This window comes from Petaurus breviceps, unplaced genomic scaffold (genome assembly GCF_028583685.1).
Source record: "Petaurus breviceps papuanus isolate PSGF00001 unplaced genomic scaffold, PetGlider_PUasm1.0 67, whole genome shotgun sequence".
Lineage (NCBI taxonomy): Eukaryota > Metazoa > Chordata > Mammalia > Diprotodontia > Petauridae > Petaurus > Petaurus breviceps.
Window position 1 is genome coordinate 1,233,591 of NW_027186446.1, and position 26,842 is coordinate 1,260,432.

At 37.1% G+C, this 26,842-nt stretch overlaps 1 long non-coding RNA gene across 1 annotated transcript in view; it reads left to right on the top strand.

The window, feature by feature from the left end:
- The window catches only part of LOC138173905 (uncharacterized), a 121,834-nt gene that overhangs the window by 67,465 nt on the left and 27,527 nt on the right, over window positions 1–26,842 (top strand). The window contains exon 3 of the long non-coding RNA XR_011171570.1: window positions 19,111–19,237. This is a non-coding gene — a long non-coding RNA (uncharacterized lncRNA). The remainder of the gene's footprint in view (window positions 1–19,110; window positions 19,238–26,842) is intronic.

Here is a 26,842-nt window from a genome sequence, read left to right on the forward strand (position 1 = left end):
ATTAAAGTCTCAGTTCTAACCATGACTATATGACCATGGGTATGTTACTTAGTCTCACACTAACATGAGAATGTATAGACCAGCCTTGGGAGAGGGGATTTTCTCAGCTAGCAGTTCCTTATATCAATGAAAGCACACGTCTAGTTTTGTGTATCTATCCTTTATTGACCCACACTGTGCAAGGCCCTCTACTAGATGCTAGAGACACAAAGATGAATGCTGTTAATAAGGTTGAATTATATATTGTCTTTATACAAAACTAAAAGAAAGTACCCATGTGAGTTCCCATAGACTCTTGAAGTTTTACAGAATGAGTGATGGTTTTTTGGCTCAGCCTTCATCACTCTTTCCCCCAAGTATCCTCAATACCAATGGCCTGAATGTGAGAGGTACCTATATACATGCAGTCATAGAAGAGTTTTTGTCAATTTAAAACTGTTTTAGGTTCTTTATCCACCTGAAACTAATTAGCCATCAATAGGCCTCAATAACACTACAAATGAGCTAACTGGGTAAAAAAAGTAGGCATTGAAGAAAGGAATATTATTCTATGACCTTTCATTCATTTTAGTAAATATTTATTGTTCATATTAGGAAGTCAATTACAACTCTGGAAATTCCTAGCAAGCTGAAAAGACCTGGTGACAGCTTAGACACCTTTCAATCAAAGAACAGCCTTACTCATTGTTGAGAAACTTGTGAACAAAGCTTTGGCCATCAGGAAATAGTGATTTTTTGGAGGGGGGGGGCGGGACAGCTTGTGAAATTATGTAAAAAAATACAGAGTAGTTGATAAACATCAGTGAAGGGAAAACATTGGTTAAGTAAAAACTCTTTTCAAGTCAGTTAAGGAGTATAATATAATAAGATTAGAAAGGTAATTTCCAGGTTAATTCTCCATTTTCCATACTTGGTTTCCACTCTGTGCAACATCATGCCCTCTCTAGGTTAAGCAGATAATCTAAAATCTTATCACTTATCAGGTTTTGATACTCAATGGCTTCTCAAACTCCTCAGTTGCCTCTCCCCTATGATTAGAGGCCTGTAAGGTATAGCAGTAAACTCTTCCCAAAGTCTTCCTTTATAGAGTTCAGAACTTTCAGAGCTTTCCAGGTAATCCTTCACTTTCCATCAGCAACTGTGCTTGGTTTCACCTTTACAGAATGTTAATCTCCTGTCCTAGTTATCCCCTGGCACCCCTGCCCCACCCCAGGCTTTTTAACTTCCCTTTGAGTGTTGGTTTTTCTCATTAGATTGTAAGCTTCTAATAAATAAAGTAACTGAATATTTGATAAGCCCAAAGACCCAAGCTTTGGAACAAGATCTTACTATTTGACAAAAATTGCTAGGAAATGTGGAAACCAATTTGGTAGAAACCAGATTTAGACCAATATCTAACACCACATACTAAGATAAGGTCAAAATGGGAACCTGATTTAAAGGATGATGCCATAAGTAAATTAGGAGAGCATGGAATAGTTTAGCTTTCAGATCCATGGATAAGGAAAGAATTTATGATCAAACAAGAGATAACATTACAAGATGTAAAATGGATAATTTTTATTACATTAAGTTAAAAAGTTGTCACACAAACAAAACCAATGCAGTCAAGATTTGAAGGAAAGTAGAAAGTTGAGAATTTTTTTTACAGCAAGCGTTTCTGATAAAAGCTTCATTTCTCAAATGTATACCAAATTGAGTCAAATTCATAAAAATAAGAGCCATTCCCCAATTGATAAATGATTATAATAGAAAACTACTGTGCTATAACAAATAATGAGAAGGATTTTTTCTTGAAACCTCGAAAGGAAAGACTTAGACGAACTGATGCAAAGAGAAGTGAGAGGAAGCAGGAGAACATTGTGCACAGCATTGGCATTAATGTACAATTATGTATGTAATCAACTATAAATGTAATCAACTATGAATGGCATAGCTGCTCTGATCAAGGCAATGATCTCAGACAATTCCAAAGGATCCATGAAGAAAAATGCTATCCACTCCCAGAGAAAAAACCGATGGAGCCTGAATGCAGCTTAAAGTATACTTTTTAAAAACTTTCTTATTTTTCTTGGTTTTCTTTTGGTCTGTGTTTTCTTTCACTACATGACTAATATGGAAATATATTTTGCACTACTGCATATGTATAATCTATATCAAATTGCTTTCCTACTCAATGATGGGAAAGGAATAGGAGGGATAGAACTTGGAACTCAAATAAAAAAAATGTTAAAAATTTTTACAAGTAATTGGAAGAAAATATTTTTAAAAAGATTATAAATGCCCTGGGTGCACTGACTCCCTGGCATATAGTAGGCACTTAATAAGTGTGTGTTTAATTGAATTGAAAATATAACTTTAAGACTTTGTGGAACACCTTAATTTTCAAGTTGTGGAGATTAAACTTTACTGGTGGGCAAAGTAGCGGGAAATCACTGACGGCTTTTGAGCAGAGGCATTAAGGAAGAATAATAGAACTAATTAATCAATACATATTGTGCCTACTATGTGTTAGGCCCTGTGCTACATGCTAGGGATACAGAGGAAAGTAAAACAGACAACACCGCTCCTGCCTTCAAGGAACTTCAGACGGGGAGACAAAATGCACAGAAAGACAACTAAGGCAAGCTACACACAAGACAAACAGGAAATAACTAGCGGAGGGAAGGCGCTAGAATTAAGAGGGATTAGGGAAAGCTTCCAGTAAAAGATGGAATTTTGACTGAGATTAAAGAAAGTCAAGGGGGTCAGTAGCTGGAGTGGAGGAGGAAGAACATTCCAGGCATGGGGGACGGCAAGAAAAAAGTGCCTGGAGCCGAAAGATGGAGTGTCTTGCTCATGGAACAACCAGGAAGTCAGTGTCTTGGGATCACATAATGAGGAATAAGGTGTAAGCCTGGAATGGTAAGAAGGTACTAGGTTATAAAGGACTTTTAATGCCAAACAGAGCATCTTGTGTTTGATCCTGGTGGCAATAGGGAGCCACTGGAGTTTACTGAGTAGGGGTGATATGCTTGGGCTTGTGCTTTAGGAAAATCACTTTTCTAACTGAATAAAGTATTATCTAGAGTAGGGAGAGAAACCTGAGGCAGGCAGACTCACAATCAGACTATTATAATAACACAGAAATGAGGTAATAAGGGCTTGCATTAGCCTGGCAAAGGAGAGAAGGGGGAGGATTGGGGAGATGTTGCAAAAAGGGTCTAGGCAACAAATTGGATATGGGGGAGTGAGATAGTGAGGAAGCCAGGATGACTCTTACGTCATGAGCCTGAGATAAGAGGAGGATGGTATTTCCATTTATAGTAATAGAGAAAGTGGCATAGGTGGTGAAGTTTTAGGGGGAAAGATAATGAATTCCATTTTGGAAATAATGAGTTTAAGATGTCAATTGGACAATCCACTTGGAAATATCTGAAAAGCAGTTGGAGATGTGAAGTTGGAGGTCATCAGAGAATCTGGGGCAGGATAGGTAGATTTGAGAATCATTAACATAGAGTAAATCTATGAAAGCTGATGGGATTGCCAAGTGAAGCAATATAGAGGGAGAAGATGGGGAGGCTAGGACAGAAACCTGAGGGATACTTATTGTTAGAGAGTCTGATCTGGGGAAGGATCTAGCAAAAAAGAGGAGTGGTCAGATAGGTAGGAGGAGAACCAGAGGAGAGTGTTGTCCAGAAAATCTAGAGAGAAGAGGGTATCGAGGAAGAGAAGGTGACCAACAATTTCAAAGGTTGTACAGAAATCAAGGAAAATAAGTATTGAGAAAAGGCCACTGTGATGTGGCAACTAAGAGATCATCAGTAACTTTGTCAAGAACAGTTGAGTGGAAGGAAGGAAGTCAGAAGCTAGACTGTTAGGGATTAAGAAGAGAGTGACAGGAAAAAAAAAGAGCTGCAGTCTATTTTAGATGACCTTTGTGAGTTCAGCTACAAAGGGCAGAGGAGATACAGGATGATCTGTTATTAGGGATTGAAGGATCAAGTGAGGGCTTTTTCAGGCTTATTGGTCTAGACTGCATGTCTCAAATCTCTCTCCACTCTTAATCCAGTCACCCATAGTGATGATTTTCCTAAAGTGCAGGTCTGATCATATCACCCCCCCCCCCGCTCCCATTCAATAAATTCCAGTGACTCCTTATTAACTTCAGGATCAAATCCAAAATGCTGTGTTTGGGATTCAAAGCCCTTCATAACCTAGCCCTTTCTTACTATTCCTATTTTCTTATATCTAACTCTCCTACATGAATTCTTTGATCATGTTATACTGGCCTGGTTGTTTCATGAACAAGACACTCCATCTCTTTACACTGGGCATTTTCTCTGTCCCCCATGCACAGAATTCTCTCCCTCCTCTGTTCCAACTACTGATCTCCCTGGATTTCTTTAAGTCCCAATTAAAATGCCATCTTTTAGAAGATACTTTCCTCAACTCTTCTTAATTCTAGTGTCTTCCCTCTGTTAGTTTATTTTTCTTGTATACAACTTGTTTTCTATGTATTTGTTTGCCTTTGTGGAAATATGGATATCTTTGTAGGCAGTAAACAATGAACTAGTAAAACAGGGAGTGATTGAAAATAAGTGAAAGAGTTGGGATGATAGGGGGGCAATCTGTTTGAGGATATGGAATGGGATTGCTTGAGCAAGTAGAGGGATTAAACTTCGTAAGAATTGAGTCCCATCATGTGAGACATGGATGAATGAGGAGATCATGGCAAACAGCATCTGAGTGACAGGAGATGTGGAATAAAGGAGAAGAGGGAACTCATATCAGTGGTCTTACTTTTTTTCTATAAAATATGAAGCAAAGTTATCAGTTAAGAAAGTGCAGGGAGGGGAAACCAGGGGAAATTTGAGGAAGGAAAATAAAAGGTTTAGAATAGCTGCTGTGGAGAGTGGGATAGCTATTCTTTATATAGTAATCTGTCCCACTTCCTATAACAATAGGGAAAAAACTCTGGATTCTTATTTTTATTGAACCAAAACACTTGAATTATATCAATTTTATCTGTAGAGATTTCTCTCAGTGTTGCTACTTACAAAATAAAAATCTAAACTCCATGGCCAGGCATTCAAGTTCTTCTACAATTGTGTGATTGAATGTATATCTCTTGAGATGTAAACTGTCTACAACTATAAGGGTTAGGATCCTTATGGGAATGGGACTAACCACACATATCATTACAGATAATTAACATAGTTCAAGGCAGACAATATACGGAGAGATAAGAGATAAAAATGCTATTCTTGGGGCCAAGTCACTAAGTAAACAAATCCATAAGGCAAGGTGGAGTTCAGGGCAGTAATTCAAAGCTTGTCAGAAGGAGGGATGTCTACCTGGGGTAATTCAGGTAACACTGCAGAAGGAGCAATACCAGGTCTCAGTGAATGAGTTCATTTCACACAAATGTCAGACTGGTATAGTTCCATTTTATGGCAAGAGCAGGCTAACAATGCCCCATCCTCATTCAGCTGCATCTGTGCCACAGTAGGCCCAGAACGCACCCACTCATTTGTCACTTAGCACAAATTGCCTTGTTCTGTTAGTAATTACTGTGTCTGTTGTGTCTCCCCAGTTGTTAAGGCACTGCTACTTCTGACTTCAATGGTTCCACAACCTCTGGCTCAGGAGAATAGAGTAGGACTTAGAGATATTGCCAAGGATGTGCTGCTGCTGACCAGGCAATAGAGCGCCATTACTGACCAGCCTTGTCCTGTATCCTGTGCCCAAGACTTTCAGAAACTTACATTCTGGGCCAGTTCACAAAATTATTCTCAGGGACACACATTACACAATTGAACACAAATTAGAAACACAGGGAAAACCACCTGAGAAATCAGATTCCCCCATGGCTACCCTGTTTGGACACAGAGCTCTCACCTGAATCTCTTTTTCTTGGCAAATAAATCAGAACTACAATACGAAGACCAGAATACAAATACTGGTCCACATGACTAGACTTGTCTTCCTTGTAGAGTCTGGCTATAGGTAATCTAAGAAAAAAAGAGAGTCTGGTTCCCTCATCATCATTAGTGAAAAGATCTACTGCTTGACTGGCCCACAGCTCAATTGCCCTGCTTCTTTATTATGGTAATATAAACTAAAATCTTTGAGGCAACAATTGTATCTTATAATTTTTCATATCTCCAGAACCTACCATAGGGTCTTTCACAGAGTTAATGCTCAGTTACATGCCTACTGGTTGACTGAGTGTTGAACAAAAATGGAAAATATAAGCACCCATACTAAGTACTATTAATATGTTATTAAGACTTGTAAGAACTGTTTTTGCATGATTCAGGGGATTAGAGGTGATTACATTGAATTTAGTGGTTACATCTCTATACTACATATTTAATGCAATGTGTGATTTCACTCACCATTGGTACATGGAATGTGTGGAGGCTTATGGAAAACACAAAATCCAGTAGACCTAAAAGACAAACAGTACTTGTGAGAGAACTCAGTAGGTATCCCATCCGAACAGCAGCCCCTAGTGATACAAGACTGTCAAATTAAGGTCAGTTTACTGAAGTTGGAATTGGATACATTTTTTTCTAGAGTGATCACAGTGATGGGGAATGCCGTCAAGCTGGCATAGGTTTTGCAATCAAAGCTAATCTAGTCAACAAGCTTGTATGCCTACCAAAAGGAGTGAATGACAGAATCATAACAATGTGATTGCAACTTGCAGGAAAGTGTCATGCCACCATCATCAGGGTGCATGCTCTCAATATGACAAACCCTGATGAGGTCAAAGAAAAATTTTATGAAGACCTGGAGAACTTCATCATTAATATGCCAAAAGAGGACAAGCTTATAATTCTGGGTGACTTTAAAGTCAAAATAGGCACAGATGATCAGATATGGCAGCAAGTCCTTGGGAAGAATGGAGTTGGAAACAGCAACAGTAATGGTCACCTACTACTGAAGGCTTGTGCTCCTCATGATCTTCTTGTCACTGTCTTCTATTTACCTTAAATGCAATAAAACTTCATGGATGCACCTTTGAGGCAAACATTAGAATTTAATGACTGTGTCACTGTAAGAAGCGACAGGATGTGAGAGTAACCAAGGCAATGTGTGGCACAGGGTGCTGGACTGATCATAGACTTATCTTCTCCAAACCAAATATTTATATTTAAGAAAAGCAACAACTGCAAAGCAAGACAACTACCAGAAGACTTAATGTCAATGGACTAGAGCACTTCTTGGAGACCAAACAATTTGTTGCTAACTTAGAGGGAAAGCTGAGTCAACAAATAGTTGACAACAGTGTAGCAGAAAAAACAGTGGGTAGCTTTCAGAGATTTGGTATAAAGCAGTGCATTTACTCATCTGGGCCAGATCACTTGCAAACATCAAGATTGGTTTGATGAAAATGATGGGGAAATTAAGAAGCTGCCAAATGAAAATGAGAACTCCAAAGGGTCTACCAGCATGATAGTTGATCTATCTCTAAGAAGGCTGCATTTAATTCCACCAAAAGTAAAGTCCAAGTAAAACTTAAATGCAGGATTCTTGACTCAGTAAGATGGCAGATGACATTGAGTTTTATGCTGATAGCATAAAGACACTGTCAAGGTCTCTCTCTCTCAAGAACTTTGGAATCAATTGTGGAACATGGGAAACATTGGTATAGGACTGCCCCACATTAAAGAAGGTGTTGTACACTGTGAGCAAAGCAGAATTAGATAGCTCAAAAGAAATGTGAGAAATGCAAATTTAGAGACACCTCCACTCCAAATGTTAATTATAATCAATGTGTCCAACTTGTGATAAAGACTTGCAAGGTCATATTGGTCTGATCAGCCTCAGTCAGACATAATGTACCCTGACCCCAATATAATGGTGTCATTTTGGTCATCTTTAAGAATGAAGGACAACAACCAATGTGTAATATTTCAATACCTTAATTATCCATAACTTCTTTGGTTATTTTTCTGGTTATATTTTGCAACAGGTTGCAAAAGTTAAATAATTTAGTTAATGGCATTGATCTTCAATAATATGGTTTAACCTTTATTCTTACTCACCAGATTAGGCATCCTCCAGGCTTTAATTGATAATGATCTGACAGTTTATCTGCTAGCATTTCTCAAACCCTATCCTCTACAAGGAATTTTAGCCTTTTTAGAACTTTTTTCCACATGTCTCTTGTTTAATTCAATCTAATTGAATAAATAGTTATCAAGCATCTACGATGTATAAAGTATCATACACAAACAAAAGTGAAATAATGCATACTCTGAAGGGGCTTACATTACACTAGAGTAGGAGTTTTTAGGCAATATAATATATTTTACTTTATGAATTTAAAGATTTTATTCTGGGGAGGGGTCCATATGTTTCACCACACTGCCAAAGTTGTCCATGAGAGAGAAAAGGTTAGAAACCTCTGACCTAAGTAAGTACATCAGTAAGTACATGCAAAACATTTACAAAGGAAATATCAAATTAATTCAGGAGGTGGGGGGAGTAGAAAAAGACCTAGTTTAGGAGTTAGCCTTTGAGCTGAGACTTGAGGAGAGCTAAAACTTTAAGAGATTGAGAGGAGATGGGAGAATATCCCAGGAATGGTCCTCAGTCTCTGCAAAAGCACATCTCAGTTAATCCTTTAACTCCATTGTATAGTATACTATTATTATATCTTTCAAAAGATCTCTGACTTAAGTAGAGTGGGTATTACCTTCACTGGCACAGACTACACACCCTCCATATTTCCAACAGAAAGTTTCCTTCATTTATATGATCCCCTCAAATTATATGCCCTGGTGAGCAACCCTTTGGTGATGGGTACCTCCAAACTCTTAGCTAGGCTGGGTCTTGGATTACAGGCAAACAATCTGATGCCTGGGCCTATAAAAGATCTGCCTGGGCTTACAATGCATGAGTATAACCTTCAAGACCTCAAGGTTATCTTCATCTCAAGAGGAAGCAACAGAAGGGAACTAAATACAGACATGTCAATGTGCTTCTGCTAGTTTCTTAGATGCATGGCAAATGGCCTTCCTTCCACATTGTCATTCTTAAAATCATTGAGGTAAAATAATTATTTCTAATATGGAAATCTTTTATAATATCCTTCTACATCTAGCTACTTGAAGAACTTGGAGCTCTTTTTAAAAATATATAGCCTCCATCAGTGCTTGTTTACAAAGAGACTTGCCCATCGAGTAGGAAGATGGGACAGAAAATCTTATTTAGGGGAGAAATGAAGAAAGCTTATCTTGCAGGATTGAATTCAAGAAACTGAATGGTGATGTAAATGGACTAACTTGTGTAGGTATCTCTGTTTGCCTGAGATGGTCCCTAGCTTATGCATGGATGGAACTTATTATTTCCAAGTCCATCCCAGAGATCAAGCAATAAGCATCTGAGTATCTGTGCCCCTATTAGCAGGTTTTTCTTGAGTGGTACAGAAACTTCTTCTCATCCAAGGAATAGGATTAGTAAAATGAGACGTTCAACTTTCAAAACGTCCAGCTTGACTATTGAACAACAACCCTGTTAAGAGGAAGTCCACAATTTTCTTTTTTAATACTGCTTATTTCATGCCTGTGTGTTCCCTCTGAGACAAACCTTGGGATATTCTGATACTTCTTACTGAAACTCATATCAAAAGAATGCCATGCCAGTTTATTCCTAATCCTACTCCTAGTGACTCATTTCTGATTTTATTAGTTTAGTATAGGGGTCAACAAGCTATAGCCCTTGAACCAAATCTGGCCCAGGATGTATTTTTGCATTGATCCTGAATTAAGAATGGTTTGTTGTCCATAGCAAAAGAGTAGCCAGGCAAGATTTAACCCACAGGTCATAGTTTGCCCTGTATTATTGCCATCTATAAACTTAATATACACATTTTAGTTACCTAAGTCACCAAGAAGTTGGAGGTCTTGCCTTTGGTAACATGATTGGTGTCAGTGGTGGTATCTATCTTCCTGAATTGAGGTCCAGCACTCTCAGCAATACTCTGATCTGCTTTACCAAACAAGAGTCTCTAAGAAGGTAAGCTCGATCCAAAGTATACACAGAAAATTCTGTCATTGAAACGTTTTTAAGAACAAAAAAAAGAAAGAAAAAGTAGAGAATATTCAGTAGCTTATGGGGTGCTTGATGTTTTTCTCTTTAGGGCTTTAAGGTATTTGAAATGAAGACTCAGAGAAACACAGAATCACAGAATTGGAAGGAAGCTTGGTGATCAATTAGCTTCTCCCATATTATAAAAAAAGAATATACTCTGCAACATGCTTAATAAGATTCTACTTGAAAATTTTCCAGTGATGGGAGACCCATGACTTTCTGATACAATGCATTCTCTTTTTGGATAGTCCCAAAACATTTTCTTATGAGTTAAAATCTCTTCCTCTACAGCTTCTACCCTTTGCTTCTAGTTGTGCCTCTTGCATTTAGCAAGATATCTAATGGGTCTTCCATTGAAGACCCCCTCAAATATTTGAAGACAACCATAGCAACCTTCTGGAGTTTTCTTTTATGTTGGCTATACATCCAAAATTCTTTCAATTGATCTTTTATGGCAGTCTCTGGTCCCTTCCCCATTCTGGTTGTCTTTATTCGAATGTGTTCCTTTTTGTCAATGTCTTACCTAAAATGTGGTGTTCAGAACTGCACACAACCTTTTAGATATGGTCTGTATAACTTTCATGAAATCACCACATCAAAACTGAAAGGACCTCAGAGGTCACATAGTCTATCTTATATTTGAATGAGAATCTCATCCCCAACTCATAATATAAATGATAAGTGATCCTCCAGTATTTGCCTGAGGACTCCATTCCAAGGTAGCCCATCACACTCTTGGATTACTCTAGTTATTGGGAAAATTTACTTAAATCAGGCCTAAATTTGTCTCTTTGCAATTTACACATATTGTTTCTAGTTCTGCTATCTGAGGTCAAGCAAAACAAGTCTTGTTCTGGAAACTATATCCCTAAACCAAAGATTAGGGATAGGTTTGCTGATTATACTTATAGTCTATCCATTCTAGTTTTCTGCCTCTAATGAATGATAGTCTCTGTAGCAACTAGACTAGTCAATTCATTATCTCCTAAACATGTTAGCTATATTATTAGCTACATTTTTTTTGTAGTTTTATTGTTGTTGTTTTCAGTTGGTATCATATGAAATTTAAGAAATAACTTTGATCCTAGAAACAAAATTTGAAAGTGATACAGAGTATTAGGAACAAAAAAAAAGACCTCCTATAAGCTTTATGATGAGGTAGGAAACCCACCCCATCCCCCAGTAACAAAGAACGATTTGGACTCAGAATAACATGGCCTCATTTCTTGGCTCTGCAATTTATGGTCTCTGGGACCTTGGGCAAGTTATTTTTCCTTCTCTGTGGCTCCATTTTTTCATATATACATCACAGGAGATGGCTTAGATGTTCCATAAGGTGTAGCTAGAAAACTTATGCATATAGATTTACAAGAAGGAAAAATCAGAATCTCAGGAGTTAGAAGGAACTTCAGAGGCCATTTAGCTCAACTACCTGTACAATACATCAATTCCATCTATGACATATGCAACAAATACTCATCCAACATCTCCTTGAAAGATATCCTGAGAATGGAAGCATTCCTTCACAAGGCATATCACTTTGAAATAGTTCTAATTGTTAATCTAACACCTAGATCTTGCCCATGAATTGTTTGAGCTGATGGGGAAGGTGAAAATGGTCACAAGTATGTCTGGGTATTATATCTAGCAGAGGAAGTAGGGTGTGGGAGCACTGAAAATTGATACTGATCATGAACAATTCATTCTTTTCTCATCTTCAGCAATCTTGGCAGGTCTGTAATACTGAAGTAGCATAAAATCAAAAAGAAACTTTGAAGGACACAAGTAAAAGATGTCATCAAAGAAATGATTAGTGAAAAGAGAATATGAGCTGGTCCTGTGGTGGTATGACAGCCAGCCAGAGTTCTGCACTCTTGCCATACCACTGCAATTTCTGCAATGGTAAGAGTAATTGAGGAAGGACTCTAGCAAGTACATTGCCTAACTAATATAAAGATATTGACTAGGGCACCACAGAATAGATGGGCATGAATAGGTTGCAGTTTGCATCACTGGGTAAAACTCTCAAATTGATGAGATCACACATTCATCTGCATATTTGATTATAGTCAGTTTTCTTTCTGTGCATGTATACCTTGCGTGTGTGTGTATATGTGTGTATATGACTGTGTAATGTCAAAGGAAAGGGAAATTTCCTGCCATTAATGGACCTATGTAACCCACTTTGAGCTTGGGCCCAGCTGACTGATGTGATGTTGCCTGAGTTATAGGGAACTTGAGTCTCATGGAGCCCATGGTGGGAGGAGCTTGCCAAATGGGTAGAGCGGAAAGGGAGGAACAGGAAGAAAGAGTGAGGCAGAGCAGCTAGAATGAGTGAGAGAGGGAGGAATTTTGCCTAAGGGAGCTTGTTTGTGGGGAGGTCTAACTGAGGAAAGGCTTGGGGATGTCAGTGTTCCCTGGATTGGTAATGTGTATAACCTTCTTTGTTACCATTATGGAATTGGCTTTCTGGTATCTGAATAAACATTTTGGTTTTGCCTTTGGGGAAGGGAGCTATTTATATTTTGTGAATTTAACCTGGAAATACACATGAATATTCATAGTGGCTGCTATGGACCTCACATTGGCAATACAGACTGCACATTCCCAAATGGCAGAGATTATGCCATATATCTCTTTGTCTGCCTTCATCTTCTCCATCAGTGTCTGCCATATAGTAGAACTTCACTACGCAACAAGTACTCATATCCAACATCTGCTTGAAAGATGTCCATATGTGTTAATTGATACCTTTCGGAAGGGGCAATATGGAATAGTAGATTTAAAACTGGTTTTGGAGAGAGGAAAATCTAGGTTCAAGTCTGGCCTCTGAAACATGCTAGCTTTCTGACTGCTTGATTTGTGAATGCCCTAGTCAACTTAGACTGTATGTTACATAGAAGTTGCTGATGTGCAGTCCTTTACATCAACACCATCTTAGTTTTAGCCCACAAAAAATGAATAGCTAATTGGTAAACAATTATTTCCTAATCTCATATTTCTAGAATAACAACTATACTTCCAACTTAGGATGACAATCCACTTAGAGGTTTATTCACTTAAAAAATCAACTAGTTATTTCTCCTCTCTGCTCCTCATTTTCCTTGTATTTAAAATGAGGACAATATATTAGATGACCTACCAGGTCCCTTATAACTCTCAACATTCTCCATTCTATGATTCTAAAGCTCCTGCCAGTTCCAACAATCAATGTTCTATGATTTTAAGGTCCTTCTACCTTTTATGTCCTATTATTTTATGAATTTTAAGTTCCCTTCCATCTTGAAAATTCTGTATTCTATTTTCTAAAGTTCCTTTCGGGTCTAAAACTATGAACATATGAGTATGGATAGGCTATAGTTGATTTCCTACAATGTATAGTATTTACTATTTATGTATATATTGCTATATATTTGTTCATATATTCATTATACATAACCATAAATGTATATATACATGTGTGTGTATATATACATACATATATGTATACAGACACATGCATATGCAGACATACGTATATACACACATACAGTCTTGGACAAGGTGACACTAGATTGGTTGGGAAAGGGTATGCAAAGGCAAAACCTAAACTTTGAATTGCTTTCTTAAAATCTTCATGTTCTTTAAAATCTGTATGTAAGAAACAATGCTATGACAGGCACATACAGTGGAAGAGATATTCTTTCAGTGAATCACTAGAAATTCCTAAGGGGCACATAAAAATATACACAGCTGGGAATGTAATAGGGAGGAAGACTTACAGCTGGAATTTGGGCTTCCCCGAATATGCCAGTGTCTCCTGGTACCTCTGTGCCTTTTTGATTCTGATCCTTAGTTGTGAATAGAAGATGAGAGAAAAAAAAATAACTACCAAAACCCAGTTCTCTTTCTACTTGTTTTCTTACAGTATGCAAAAAATCCCTTGTGCATCCTTTCCCCCCTTTTTATGGATTAGGTCCTTCTGTTTTTATAGCTCGCACTATATGCACTTACTGCATTGCCATATTATGGCCTCAGACATTTTTTATGTTCCTCAACCATAGTCCCCTCGAGAAAGCTGCTTAGTGTGAGAGCCAATGAACTCAGTCCATCATCAATGGAATACTTTCTACGGAAGTAGGCAAACTTCTGGTCTTAAACATTGTCATCCTTCACCTTAACAAGCACTCTTCCTACCCCTTCCTACCAAAAAAAATAAAAAATAAAACTCCTATTAGTTTCTATGGCTTGTTAGGTCTATCATCTTTTTAATTAATAGTGTTTTTACGAAGCCGTCTGAACTGTGTCATTTCCATTATCAGAAAACCATTGCCATTAATGAATAATTTTCATTTCTGATCCCTGATATCATGCTAGTTGATCTCCTGTTTCCATGCCACCGAATGATAGCATCGTTTTCTACCCACGATCAAATTTAATTTGGACTCTGATTATATTATGCTGTTGCGACTGAAGTGTCAATTTTTGTCAGGCAATTAGGAGCTATAACCTGTGAAGTTAAGTTTGATAGGCATTGTAATTGGATTGTTACAGTAATAGCTTGGAACATTCCCTTTTTTCTTGCTTCTTTGATTCTTGATGCATGCTTTCGTGGGGAGAACAAAGGCATTTTGTTATTAGGCAACCTTTGGATGTCACAAGACTGTGAGCTCAAGTTGTCGTCACAAAGCAGGTTGGAGTCAACTGACTTGAAACTGTAACTCACAGAGATGGCCATGAAAACTTTATGGGGGCCAAAATAAACGCTAGAAAATTCTGTTAGCCAAGCAAGAACTTGCACATAGAAAAGCTGCAAGACTGTAGGTCTAATAAAGTTAAAAAGATCCAACAAATTTCCTGTTATTTTAGACCTCTTCCTCTCATACTCCATCTTTTGGATCTCACAGAGACCTAGATCCCTTTGATGACACTGCATCCCTGACCACTTTTTCCAGCACGAGTTTTACCTTCTCTCATACAATGTAATTGATTAATTTTTCCAAAAGGGGGAAACAGAATATTACCTACTCCACATTGCCACTTCAAGACATTACTCAGTAACCTCTCATTTTGAGGTTAACTTTATTCAGATTTCCCAATCTAGATCCTGATGGCTGTTATCTAGCTGAAACCCAGGACATTCTACCTTATTTCTCAACAAGACCAATGTCTAGCTCAGGTTCTCCCTCTCACCCCCAATTTGTGTCCCTATACTCAGGGACTTTGACATATATGTTGATTTTTCCTTAAACACCCTAACCTTTCAATTCCTCAATCTGTCCAGTTCCCATGGACTACTTCATTTTACCTTATGTACACATAAGGATGGTCACACGCTTGATTTTTCCAAGGCCCATGAGTATTCTAATTCCATAATCAAGAACTCTGATATTATATTTACTAGCCTTAATTTTAATTTCATTTTGCCCTAAGACTTTCCTCTCTTGACAATCAAGGTTAAGTGACTTGCCCAGGGTCACACAGCTAGCAAGTGTCTAAGGTCAGATTTCAACTGACTCCAGGTCTGGTTCTCACTCCACTGTATACCTAACTGCCCCTCCCTATCACTTTCAATCCCTTTACCCATTAATACTTTACCAGGCCATTACTCCTGCTCAGACTATACTCTCCTCACTTCACAGACTCTACACTTTAGTTAACCAGTTCCAGTCTACATCATCCTCTATTCTAGAGGCCCTAAATTCCATTTCTATTATTACTCATGCCTTGCCAAACCACAGCATTGCATTATTCCCAGCACCAGTATTTTTCTCCCACCCACCCCATGTGATTGCTGCTAGAGGAAATCACATAATCACACTGACTCTACACTACAAATTTAGGTTATCTAATCTCAATTGAGCCCCACTGAATCAAGCCAATCCTTTTACTCCATTATCCTTCACCTCCTTATCATCATCACATCATTATCATCACTAGCATTTATATAGATCTTTAAGTCTTGAAAATCACTTTATATATGTTATCTCATTTGATCTTCACAATAGCCTTATGAAGTTGGTGCTATTATTATCATCATTTTATAGAAACTGATACTGAGAGAAGTTATATAACTCACCCAGGGTTGCCCTGATAAGTCTCTGAGGCAGTATTTGAACTCAGATATTCCTGTCCCCAAGCCCTGTTCATTGTCTACTGCAGCCTCTACTCCCCAAAACCAGCTATCTCAATCTTAATTGATTCTCTATTCAACTCAGCACAGGGACTGTTTCAAACCTTCTTTACTCTTTCCAAGTCTCTCATTGTCCCCCATCTCCTGGCCCTCTCTGCTGTTGTAGTCTCAGTATCCAGAAAATTGAAGCTATTCTCTTCTCTTCTCCTCATCTCACAGCTTCTTGACATTATTCTTTACTATCTCCTTTACTCAATTCTACGGTGGAGAAACAGCTCTCCACTTCAGAAAGGTTAATCTTTCTGTATTTATCTTTGAACCTATCTTTTCCCATCTTCTCCAGCAAAAAAAAAAAAAACAAAAAACAAAACTCTCCATAGCATCTTTTATATGTCATGATCTCTTGGGTACTTCCTTCCTGGCTACAGATACTAACAAATCTCTTTCAATACTTAAAAATAAATAGATCCTACCATCCTTGCTATAATTTTATATCTCTCCTTCCTTTCTTACCTAAATTACTTGAAAAAAGCTGTCTACATTAGTTATTTTCACTTTCTCCCCTCTAAAGCCCTCTGCAATCTGTATTCAACCACCACTCAACTGAAATAGTTCTCTTCAAAGTCACCAGGTTTCTAGTCACCCAGGTTCACATTTGTGTATTATCCTTGACTCCTTGTACTTTCACAACCTATGTAGCAAATCACTTGCTAAATCTTGGAATTACCACCTCTACATTACTCTTCACAAGCCTCTTTTCTCCACTTACACAGCCATTTCCCAGTGCAGGCTTCCTCATTGCTCCTCTCTTGGTCTCTTGTAATAGCCTTCTAATTGTTCTTTCTGACTCATTTCTCATGTCTTTCATTGTTCCAATATACCTTCCACCTAGAAGCTAAAGTGATATTCCTAGAATTCAAGTTTGAACATGTCACCCCCCACTTCTCAGTAATTCCAGTGTTCCCTATTATTTCAAAAATAAAATATAAACAACTGTCTTGCATTTAAAGCTCTTCAGTACCTGATTCCATTTTTCCTTAGCATTAGTATATATTACTCTCCTTCACCTATGTGACCATTCCAACTCCCTCATTTCACAGAATAAACTGAAGTCTAGAGAGGCTAAATAACTCATCTATAATTACAACTTGGAGTAAGTGAAAGAGTGGAGATTTGAATTCAGATCTTTTGACTCATCCCATCCAGTCCAAAAATCTTCCTAAATAAAAATATTTTAAATAAAATCTGTGTTGTACAAGATAATTGCTCTTGAGCTAGAAGGGGTCTCTGAGGTCACTTAGCCTGACTTCTGAATTTCCTCATTTTGAAGGAACTAAGGACTAGGGACATTAAATGACTTATCCAAAGGACACACAGATAGGAAGAAGAGAGCCTATTCAAGAACTCATGGAGAATAGTTACAAAGAAGGAAGGAAAATAGCAACTGACATACCTAGAAGTTCACAAGAGACACAGAAAAAAGGAAGGAATCAGTAGTAAAATTCTCCATCTCAAATGTCCATACACAAACATTCAGTTTTATTGACAAACAAGAGGAACTAGTGGTTCAAATGCAAGGACACAAAATTGACCTCATAGATATCACTGACACATGGTGGAATGAAACCAGGAGTGTGCCAGGGCAAGCAACAACCTGCTCTTCAGAGCTGATTGTTAAACTTTCAGTGAGAGTATTTATATCCAAGAAAACACTGCAAATCAAGACTTTATTTATTGTTTTGTTGATTGTCTAGACTTAAGAAACTGAATGAGAAAATGTTAATTTGACAGATTAAACTTAAAAATGTGGTATGTGTTCATTTTTTTTTGACTGACAATTGTTAAACATTTACTAACATGCATTTGGATGAAACCCATGACTAGACCATGGCTCCAGATGGACATATCTTATTCAAAAGAAATAGGATAGACAAAAGATGTGTGTATGTGAGTGTGAAATACTATTGTATATTTAAAATATGTATTCACACAAGAAAATCCAAGAGCAAGAAGGGATAAGCATGATGGAGAGTATTTAAGTGGTCAATGAAGGACAAAGAAATAACTTTGTCATCGAAGTATATGCTACAGGCAAAATGGACAAAAATAATAAATAGATGAAGAGTTTGGGCAACAAATCCCAAACCTGGCACAAAGATATGATGGAGTAGTCATGGGGGACTTCGATTATCTAGACATCAGTTCTCTGTCTCTCTTTAACAAAAGCAGATTAATGACATCTTGACTTTCCTTAGAGACACTTTCATTCTTCTCAAGGTACAGGTATGAACAAGGGAAAATTGTCTTTTAGATCTGATTCTTATAGGGAGGAAATGAAAATTATGGGCACTATGGAGGAAGTGACCACTCCCTTCTAGAGTTTTTGTGAGAGGAAAGAAAATCTAAGTATGATCTGATGTGCACCTCAGATTTTGGGAAAGAAGATGCTAAAAACCTCAAAGGGAATATAGGTAGGATCTCAGGGTAAAATGTAAAAGGGAAAATCAACCCAGTAGGGATAGGAAATGCTCAAGGATGAGAAATCTTAAAGACAGAAATGAAAATAATCCCAATAGGGAAAAATGGAATTTGCCTGAAGAGACCAATGCAAACACCCAGGGAACTTAGCAAGTAACCTGGATTTGAAAAAGAAATATAGAAGATGGAAACAAGACCAAGTAACAGGATTAATATAAGATTATGGAATGGTCCTGCAACAACAGTCAAGAAAACAAGAGCTCAGAATGAGATAAGGTTGTCAAGAAAAGCTAAGGACACCAAAAGAGGTATTTGGGAACTATAGTGGGAGAAAAAAAGTATCATGGAAAAGACAGAACCATTGGTAGAGGTGGATGGCATAAGAGACAACAAACAGAAAGCAAAATTACCCAATTCTTGTTTCCCTTGCCAAGGAGAATGCCATTTGCAGTGGAAAAATCACTTGTAACTGGTATCATACAGTGAAGAGAACATTGACTTTGGAGTCGGAATATCTGGACTCAAATACTGTGTTGATGCTTATCACTTATGTGCCATTGGGTAAGTCACCTGTCTTTCAGGTATCTCAATTTTCTTTTTTGTATAATAAGGGAGGTTGGATTAAATGACCTTTTCTCTTCCAGCTCTAGACTATAGGACCATACCTATAGGATTAAGTAAAGAAATACAAGAGAGCACTTAGTTGCCCAAGATTAATTCAAGTCACCATCTGACCCTGAATGAAGTACATCTTCCAGCATGGAAATAACTGGCCAATGTGATTGTTGATCCATTGTGTGTTAAAATTGTATCTTGTTCTGGTCCCTCTCACCATCCCACCTCCCTTGTAGTCAGTATATGAAGGAAGTTTATAAGTAACTAATTTAAAGTAGCAATAGTGAGAAATAAGATTACAAAGGGGAACCTAGGAGCCACATACAAAACATGCCAATTATCAAAGTAGCACAATTTACTAGCTGTCTATATATTAACCAAAAATCACATCCTTCAATATGTGCCAAATCAGGGGAAGCAATCAAGACCTTGTTGCCTGGGCCTTTTGGTCCTATGACACTTAAATCTCAGATAAGTTCCAGACATCTATAGCAAGACCAGCAGAACACCAAATGGCGCTGTTAACTTTGAGATGACACAGATACGTTAACTTTAAAGTTTTAATGACAACTTTGAGATGATTTGAATATGTTAATGAATTAACCTGAAGGTGACACAGATAAAAGTCAGTCTGTTTCCCCCAAAAAGTCCTATAAAAATGAGGCCTTAAGCACCTTCTCTCTGAGCCCTCTCCTATCTCTATTGAATCCAAATTACTGAGTACTCCTAACTTTATCCAAGGCTACATGAGTGATTCACTGTGCCTTTCTTCCTCCCCATCCTCTTTCCCACACTGACTGTCTTCTTTGACTACCACATTCCCTGTCCACACACTGCCTCTGTTCCACTCTATATAACACATCTCTATACTCTATGTGCCTTCCTCTGCCCCTTTACACCCTCTATACTTGATTAAAGTGTGATTGCAGTCTTCCCACTGCCTTTCCTGGTGAGTCCTCAAAAAAAAAACAGGTGTGCCTTCCCCATTTCATAATTTAATTAATTAATTATCAATTCCCACTATCACTTTGAAACATCATGGAAAATAGAGAAATGTCACAAGATTTGAGGAAAATTACAGGTTCAGATGGTAATGTAAAAAAAATTACATGAGAATCAGCTTTCTCTCATATACTCAATCAAAAATCAAGAAGGGCACCACATAGAATGATGATCAAGAAATCCAAAAAGTATCTCCCACTACTACATAGAATGAAAACCAGAACCCTAAAGCTCTAGGAGAAGGATGCCACCAGGTAGGCACCAAGTATGCCTAGGTAAAAAGGCCTGAAGCATTCCAATGTTTTGTCCAGTAATCTAGGAGGATCTGATACCTGATATGACTGTGAATGCCCTAGAAGGCTGGAAACCTTTGATGTTTTGGTTACGTATGCTTCAAGGGAACATTAAGAACTTTGATTTGAATTAATCTGTTGGGTCTTGAAACCTGAAGCTCTAATACTATAGAGAAGCCTGAAGTTTGTTAGACCTCTGAGCCCAGAAATAGCAGAAGAGGTAGCAGCCAGTCTCAGAAAACCTTCAAATGTAAAATAAAACCAAATAAGACATAATTCTGCCATGCAAGGGTGCATGAAGGGGCAAAGTCTGGCATGAAAACCCAACTAAGGAATTGATGGCTGGAGATACAAGTAAATAGGATTAATACTAAACAAATTGGAAAAAAAAAACCACTGAATTAAGATACTGGGAAAAGGTAAACCCAGAAGAAGAACAAGTAGAGGTAAAGCCTCAGAAGAAAAAAAAATGACCACAGGACTGCAAGAATACCTGGAAGAAGTTAAGTAAGAGTTTTTTTTAAAGAAATAAATGAGATAAAAGGGAAAAGTAGAAGGAGGATGAACAGTTTAGAACAGAAGGTAGAAATCATTACCCAAGTAATGGATTATCAGGAAAAATAGAATGGGTCAAACAAAAATCAGTCACATTATCATATGATAAGAAACTTTAGAACAAATTCAGGGACATCAACATCCCTCTTTCAGAACTAAAGAGATTCAACAAAAAAATATTGAAAGTATTTAAGCACCTGAACAGAATTTTAGCAACGTTAGATGTGATAGATCTCTGACAATTATGGAGTGGGAGTAGAATATTCACAAAAGAATAAAATATGTAGATTAAAGAATAAGAAATAGAAATTTTACTAATATATCAGAAAAAATAAAATAGCTATTAATAAACTCTCAAGAAAAAGTCATCCAGGACTAAACAGACTTATAAGTTAATATTAAATAATCAATGAATAATTAACTTCAGCATTACATAAATTATTTACTAAAACAAGAAAAGAAAGAACCACCCCAAGTTCTTTTTATGGAACAAATATGGCTTTCATACCTAAACCATGGAGATATAAAGAAAGGAAAGAAAACTATAGAATAATATTCTAAAGAATATCAATACAAAAATATTAAATAAAATATTAGAAAAGAGGATACAACATATTAAAATGATTATACACCATGACTAGCTGGGCTTTATCTCAAGAATACAAAGTTTGTTCAATATTACAATAATTATGGCAAAATAAAAACTCCACATAAATGAAAAAAATATATTTGACCACTTCTACAAGGATATGCATCATCACCACTATTTGATATAGTATTAGAAATAAATGTTACTTATAGCAATAAGGCAAAAACAAAATGAGGGAATAAGTGAAAAATATGGAACCAAAATGATTACCTTTTGCAGATCACAATGTTTTAATGAGAAAATATTAAAACTGAACTAAAATTCATTGAAACAATAATGACTTCATCTTGGTAACTGGCTATATAAAATAAACTCACACAATCATTAGCCATTTGGTATCTCTCCAACAAAACTCAGCAGGAAAAGATGGAAAAAGAAATTCATTTTTAAAAAATTGCAGAATGTATAAAATGTCCAAGAGTCTATCAAGAAACAGAGAAGCTATGCATATGCAACTATAAAGCATTTCACCAACATATAGAATTTAATTATTAAATTATTACCAAAATGACAATGCTACCTAAATTAATACAGATTCAATATGATATCAATAGAGCTATAAAAGGGTTATTTTAGAAAAATAATGAAAAAATGCAAAAATACATGTAGAGGCACAGGTTAAAAATTCACAGAAGAGAACAGAATGAAGATATAGACACAGATAAGAGGATAATTTCAGAACTATTGTGTTGTATTTGTAGTTTTGTTACATAAAAGCAATATAATAGACATAATGGAGATTTGCATTTTCATATGCAATCTTTTTGTGTGTGTGTAGAGATTCTCACATTTGTTAAGTTCATAATAATAAAAAGGAAAATTTGGCAAAAAAAAAAAAAAGGAAAAAAAACCCAAATTTTAAAACAAGGGAAGAGAACAGTCTACAAACTAAAGTCAGTGAACTTGATTTCAATTCCTGTCTAAATTCTAAAACAGATCATTAAAGAGATGTTTGGAAGATATTTAGAAAGTGAAATAGTAGGGGCGGCCAGGTAGCACAGTGAGTAAGAGCACCGGCTCCAGTGTCGGGAGGACCTGGAGATTGAATCCCGGGCTCAGATACTCAGCACCACACACAGAAATAACTGGCTGTATAACCTTGAGCAAGTTACTTAACCCCAATTGCTTAAAAAAAAAGAAAGAAAGAAAGTGAAATAGTGATTCTAAAGAACAAGTCTGGCTTCATCAAGAAGAAGTGATATTATATTATTTGCCTCATTTCCTATTTTGATAGGGTTGCTAAAGAAGTTGATGGGGGAGGGAGATTTGGCTATATTTTTAAGCCAGACTTTAAAAAATATTTTTGATAAAATATTTCAGACTATTCTTGTTAAGAACATGCAGAGATATTGGTTAGTTGATAATACAATTTATGGGGATTTGGAGCTGTTTGGTAGAGTTGTGAATCATGTATTGTCAATGTAACAGAAGAGTCTATGTTGCTTCTGTGGAGTCTCTCAAGGATCTGTGCTTGGCCCTATGCCATCTGACATTTTATTAATATCTTAAGGCATAGAATACATGTTCATCAAATTCCTATATGATGCAAAATTGTGAAGAATGTCAGAACTAGTATCCAAATGGAGTGTGTCAGAGTAAAACAGTGAGCATTTAATCTCCAGTAAGATAAAATTCAATGGAACAAATTCAAAGTTTTATCAGTTTTGTGATGGTCATTTTTTCCTAGTGTGCTAGCACATAGACTTGGAAAACTTTTCCTTAACTGACCCCATAGACTAAGGTATAGACCACTGGCATAGCTTCCTTGTAGCCTAGATTTAATAGATAGTAGATGAGGAATTATGACTTCTTTACTCAGGCCTTTTACTAATCAACCAGCTGGCCAACACAGAACCAGGGTAGTTTCACCCAACTGTATCAATGCTCTCACTTTACTGAAAATGTTTTCCAAACTCTGGCTAAGTAAACATCATTTTGTTAACTATTATATGGTCGATTAGTGTCTTCTTTCCTTCTAAACCTAGACTTGAACTTGGCTTGAGTCAGGGTTGGCCTGCAACTTGAGGACAAAAATTCATCTTCCTCTGTACAAGATACTGGAAGCATTACTAGATAGTGGTTTCTCTGTAAAAAGATCTCAGGGTTTTAGTGGATTGTAAACTCAATATGAGTTAGTAGTGTGATGTAGTTGTCAAAAAAAAATACTTGTGACCTTGAACTACATTAAGACATGTATGGCTTCCAGGAATAGGGAAGTATTAGGTCCACTAATTCCTTCATCAGACTTCATCTATAATGTTCTGTTCAGTTCTGGTTGCCATGGTTTAACAAGAACTTCGATTCTTAGCTAGTGTGTATCCAGAGGAGATGACCCAGGATGGTGATCAGTTATGAGTCTATGTCATGTTAGGATTAGTTAAAGAAACTGGACATGTTCAGCCTGAAGAAAAGACTCAAGGAAGAACAGCGTAGCTGTCTTCAAGATGTTAAATGGCTGTCATGTGGAGAAAAGTTTAGATCTGTTCTATTTGTCTCCAGAGAGCAGAACTAGGAGCAGATTGCAGAGGCCAACTGAAATTCATCAGGGAAAAAGAACTCTCTCCATTAGATCTATTCAGACAAGGAAATTAGTGCTGGTTCCCTTTCTTTGAAGGTCTTTAAGCAGAGAATGCCTACTTTTTGTCTGTGTCATAATGAAGATTCCTTTAGTGTATGTTTTGGACAAGAAGGAAGCTGAGATCCCTTCCAAATTCCACTCCTGAATCCAGTGAATCCAAGTCAAGCACTATTTTCACCATAGGGAGGCATTCCCTGGGTATAGTTCTCTGTTAAGGGAGCTTGCAACCTTTGTGGTTACAATCAGTTTTCTACACAGTGGGAAGGACTTTCCTCCGAGTTCCCCACTCCTATCATACCCTCTTCAAAGCCCTCAGCTTTTTAATTTTTTTTCTGGCTTTAATGGACTTGGGGGAGAGCAAAAGTTAAAGCCACATTAATGTCCTCCCTCACAACCCAGGCTGTCTTTTCTCCATGGTTATCCAACCTACCCAATCTTCTTCACTGACTTCTTAGTGTCATTCACATGTTGCAGGCCCATGCATGTATATGTGCACATGTGTGTGCATGACTGTGTGTGGTAGCAAGAGTGCTACTTGTCAACCACCACTGGAATGATGAATCCAGTCCTTTGGCAGAGCATGGAAATAAATATTATCTCTTTGTAGCAACTCCCCCCACTCCCTTCCCAGCCCTTTGGGTGAATTTGTGCTATGATTACAGTCAGGATGCTAACCTTGAAATCACCATCACATTTGCACATATCTTTTAACTTTTTAAAGTACATTCTCAGGTTTGTCCTGATCACTGCAATCCTCAGTGATCTCCCTCTGAAATCCAAAAGCTAAGTGCAAGCTTGGACTCTGTTTTCCACATGATAGCTCCCCTGCCGGCTGCGAAGTTCCTTGAGGGCATAGACTGGCTTATTCATCTCTGTATAACTCACAGCACATATGACCCAGCTTAAAGACATTCAATACATATTTATTGCTTGATTGAAACAATCCTATGGAAGAAGGAAGGCAGATCGGACAAAAAAATATATTGACTCCATTTTATAACCAATAGCTTGACAATAGCTTGTGTTCATATAGTATTTATAGACTACATTATATTATTTATAGACTACATGAGTATTTATAGGTCTCATTTGATCCCAACAACAAACCTACAGTGTGAGTATTGCAAATTTTATTATCTCCATTTTACAAATGAGGGTTAGAAGAATAAAGAGACTTTATAAAAGTCACATAGTAATCAGTGGAGAGAGCTGGGTATGAAAGCTTGGCCTTCTAAATCCAAATCTCCTATTCTTTATAGCATTCAAAGAAACCAAGGTCCAGAAAAGGGGTTCAATACATATGCCCCCTCCATCTTTAGATGGAAGGAGAAAGCTCTGTCTCATTCTTTATCTTTGCCTATTTGTTGTGACTCCTCTCTTTCCTCCCTCTTTATGCCCTAGCTTTTTTTTTTCATAATTTATGTCCATAGCTACAGAGTGGAGAATAATAGTGAAAATAATTTATAGCTTCCACTCCTCGAGCATTTTATAGTTTACCAAGCCTTTCCTTACAAGACACTTGTGAGAAAGATAGTGCAAGCTTTATTATCTCTATTTTACAGATGAAGAAACTGACTGAGAGAGGTAAGGAAACTTGGGCAAGGTCACACAGCCAGGCAGTATGAGAACCAAGGCTTAATTGCAAATCTTCAGATTCAGCTTCAACATCTCCCTGATTACTTAGTCCAGTTTTATACATATGAAGCCAATACGTTGGGGGAAAAAAGAAGCAGTAAACTTTAGTCGGCAAATCTGATTCTGTGCCTGTCATTAATTAGCTCTGTCACTCTAGATAAGTTAAAAAACCTTTCTAAGCCTCAGTTTCCTCTTCTGTGAAGTAAAGCATTTTGAACTAGATAATTCTAATTCTCCCCTTAGCTCAAGTATTTTGCATTCTAGGAATGACCCATCTTGCTTTATCTCTCATTGCTGCTGTCAAGCACACAAATAGGTTTTTATGTTTTTTTTTTCATTTTAAATAAAAATTCCCTGGATGGTTAAATAAATTTCTCAAAAGTTAAATTTTTTAAAATAAATAATGAAGAAGAGTTACCAGGCAGAACTGGCACTAGATAATTCATCGTGTTTGTTATTTAGATGATACACTACTTAAACATAGTTATTGTATTCTCTTTATTTTTTAATAGTGCCTAGATGGAAACAGAATATTTCTCCAGTGTAATGGAAAGAGCACTGGAACAGGAGTCAGTGGGTCTGCTATTTCCATTGACTTCTGAACCTCAGTTTCTTTCTTTAAAATGGGAATCTTACTACTTGTACTTACTGTTTCAAAGTGTTATGCAACTCAAAGGAAAAAAGCACATTACACACTTATGTATTATTCTAGCTTGATGAATCCTTATGTTTAATTAATGTAGCCTACTATAATAGGGAAATGCACTAGATGTGGAGTCAGGGAATCTGGGATTGAATTCTTGTAATTTTTTTTACACAAGTTGCTCCATTTCCCATCT